Genomic DNA, 3,807 nt, shown 5'->3' with positions numbered 1-3,807 from the left:
AGAAAAAACAAAAAAAATACAAGTATTTTTAATTATTTTTATCATATATATACATGGTTTTTATAAAAAATAAATAATATAAAAATTTTATAAAAATACAATATTTCAATGTTTCCTATTTGGTGTAAAATTTTCAATTTAAAAAAGGAAAACAATCCTAAAGATAAAAGTGATTCCCATTTAGCTAATTTTTATTATTTTTAATGTTAAAAATAAGTAGATAAATAGAAAGAAGAAACTAGGATAGGGGTTTCTTAATTAGGGAAAGACTAAGAAATTAGAAAGTAACTAACTCAGTTTGGTTTGGTTCGGTTTCGGTTTTCATAATTATGAATTATCGGTTTATTTCTCTACACAACTCAAAATTGATCGGTGGTGATGAAAAATAAACCAAATTGGATTGGGTCGAGCTGGCATGCAATTATATAATATATAATATATTATATAAATTATAATTATATAATAATATATAGTATATAATATATTAATAAAATAAACAATTGTTTTCAAATTTATTATATTAATTTATTTAATTATTGCATATATAATCAATTATATATATCAAAATTCATATGAAATTAAAATTTTAAGATTTTTTTTTTAAATAAATAACTTTGGTCCAATAAACAGCCTGTTCTGGCCTAAGGCATGGCCCATGGCACGGCACGACACGGTACAGACCCGCATGGGTTGGGCCGTGGACTCTGCCGGGTCAACACCCCAAATTATCGCAGGGAGAGCGGCACGCCGGAAATTCTGATGGTTGCACTTGCAGAGAGTGAGTTTCCTGAAAGCCATAACAATGTCGATGGAGAATAGAAAACACTGTTCTTTCTTGGGAAGCTATTGCCGGGAAGAGCTTAATGGATTTTCTCCAACTGAGAATCGGGTGAAATTTTGCAGGGGTTCATTCATAATGTGCGTCTGCTTTTGTCATTTCTTAGTTTCTGATTTCATAGATGGAGATCCATCATCTAATTGATTCCACTTTTTCTTCTCCACATAGCTTTACATCTAAGCTGCAAAAAAGGTCAGCATGCTTGCAAAGCTTCTCTCTTCTCCTGCTCCAAGACAACTGAATCAAATCCGTGCAATCGTCATAAAAAACCCTAAGCCCCATAAACTAAATCCCCTAGTAAGATCACTGGCTGTGTCCAATACCCCAGAGATTGCCCTTCTTCTCTACAACCAAATGATCTATGATCCAACCTCACACGACCATTTCACATACACCTACGCCATTAAAGCCTGCTCTCAATTGTATTCTATTCAAAAGGGTCACGAAATCCATGCGCGTGTTATTACATCCGGCCACCACTCCGACGTTTTCATTCAAAACTCTTTGATTAGCTTCTATGCAGATTGCGGTGACATTGCCAGCGCTCGCCGGATATTCAACTCCATCGTTAACCCGGAGGTTGTGTCCTGGACTTCAATCATATCAGGGCTTGCCAAGAATGGGTGTGAAGCGGAAGCTATTAAAGTCTTTGTGTCCATGGATGTTAGACCTAATTCAATGACACTTGTTACTCTTCTATCAGCTTGTTCTCAATTGAGAGCTCTTCACTTGGGAAAGGCTGTTCATGGGTTAAGTTTGAGGAATTTGACTGATTGCAACATCTTTGTTGACAATGCTTTATTGGACATGTATGTGAAATGTGGGTCTTTGGGCAGAGCGCGCAACCTGTTTGGAAGAATGAGTAAGAGAGATGTGGTCTCTTGGACTACTGTTATAGGTGGTTATGCACAAAGAGGCTGTTGTGAGGAGGCAATTAAAGCTTTTCAGGCCATGGTACAAGGAGGTGAAGCTCAACCCAATGAAACTACTATAGTGAATGTATTGTCTGCATGTTCTTCACTTGGGGTCTTGAGCTCAGGCCAATGGGTGCATTCTTACATTAATGGGAGACACGGCCTTACAGTTGAAGGTCATGTGGGGAATGCTCTGGTTAACATGTATGCAAAATGTGGAGACATGGGCATGGCCCTTCAGGTGTTCAATTGTCTATCATGCAAGGATTTGGTGTCTTGGAGCACTATGATAGTGGGCATGGCCATGAATGGGTCTGGCAAGCAATCTCTGCAGTTGTTCTCCCTCATGCTATGCCATGGTATTGTACCTGATGGTGTAACCTTCATCGGCTTGCTTTCTGCTTGTAGCCACTCCGGCCTGGTTGATCAAGGATTGGCCTTCTTTAAGGCCATGAATGATGTCTATGGGATCACCCCTGAGATTGAGCACTATGCTTGCATGGTTGATATGTACGGGCGTGCTGGACTGTTGGATGAAGCAGAAGCTTTGATTAGAGGCATGCCTGTGGAGCCTGATGGCCCAATATGGGGGGCATTGTTCAATGCCTGCAAGATTCATGGAGATGACAAGAGACATGAGCGTCTGTGGCAGTGTCTTCTTAATACCAGGGGTGTAAGTGGAGGTACTTATGCACTCCTATCAAATGCATATGCTACTTCAAACAGATGGACTGATGCCCACAATGTGCGAAGTATTATGAGATTCATGGGGTTAAGAAAGACACCTGCATATAGTCGAATAGAAATCGATTCACTCATTCATAGATGACCATATCCCTGTAAATTAGTTAATTGGACACCATTCATCTTAATTTTCTTCTTGGTATTGTAACATGATCAAATTTCAAATACAATGAAAGGGCAAGGGTCCAATGGGTTTTTTTATTTATTTATTTTTTATTTTATTTTTTTATATACTCATTCATAGATGGCCATATACCTGTAAAGTAGTTAATTGGACACCACTCATCTTAATTTTCTTCTTGGTATTGTAACATGATCCGTTTATTTGTACTGTTTCACTTTAAGCATTTATTTATACTTTTCACTTTAAATGTTTTTTTTTTTTCTTTAAAATTTTCTTGTTTTTGTTGTTTGGTTGGACTTCACTTTAAACGTTTTTTACTCTCCACCTCAGATTAATACCCACGGAACCAAACACAACCTATAACTTGTCTGGAGAAGGTGTGGAGTATGCATGATATGAGAACTACTGGGGATATTTTCAGAATAAAAATCTCTAAACCCATTTTCTCTCACTTTTTTCATTCTTTTTGAAATACCACATGACCATTTCCGGATGGAAATGCAAATGGTTCCTGACTAGGGTTGCAAGCAACTCAGGTTGGCCCATTCAAATTTTGGCAAAATCCCAACCCTAACCTGCCCAAGTCGCACTCTATTCATAATGGGAGGTTGACTAAGTAGTTGTATAACTAAATATGTGAAACCATAGGGTGTCCAACTAAAAGACCCTACATCAAGCCCGTCTAAGGATTAAGGCCCATCAGAAAATTTAACAAATTTCCAACACAACCCGACCCAAGTTGCAAGCCAGTCCCTATCCATTATATATCTTAATTCCAGCTTTTTCTTAAATATTATTGACCTAATTTAAAAGGTCTTTTTCTTATGGGGTTGCAAACCATTTTATAGAGAAATCGACTGTTTACTTTGATTTTACCTGAAACCAAACACAGTGTTAGTCAATACATAATGTTTTAAAATATGGTATATTTAAAAAATAAATCTAAATTCAGCCTTAACCATAACTATTTGGGGTTGGTTATATGAATCTTGCCCAACCGTTTTTCTTTATAAAGAGTATTTGGCTTTGGCAACCCCTGAATTTTGTGAAAAAGGCCAATTTTGACCCAAAAGAATAAAAAATGTCATTTTCAACCCTAGACTTTGGTGAAAATGCCAATCGTAGCCAAAAATAGATGGCGTTCGAAATGACATCAACGGATCCACTAAACAATGTTATGTGGCACC

The 3,807-nt window shown here is 37.2% G+C and overlaps 1 pseudogene across 1 annotated transcript; it reads left to right on the top strand.

Annotated features, from left to right (window-relative positions):
• The first annotated feature begins 653 nt into the window (after positions 1-653).
• Positions 654-2,833, top strand: LOC148872564 (pentatricopeptide repeat-containing protein At4g38010 pseudogene; annotated as a pseudogene). Its single transcript, XR_016106982.1, has one exon. The product of XR_016106982.1 is annotated as a pentatricopeptide repeat-containing protein At4g38010 pseudogene (transcript).
• Positions 2,834-3,807: the final 974 nt, after the last annotated feature.

This window comes from Nelumbo lutea, chromosome 2 (assembly GCF_056320005.1).
Source record: "Nelumbo lutea isolate HS-2025 chromosome 2, American lotus-T2T, whole genome shotgun sequence".
Taxonomy (NCBI): domain Eukaryota; kingdom Viridiplantae; phylum Streptophyta; class Magnoliopsida; order Proteales; family Nelumbonaceae; genus Nelumbo; species Nelumbo lutea.
Note: the sequence above shows the minus strand (reverse complement) of the source record. Positions and strands in the feature narration are given on the sequence as shown.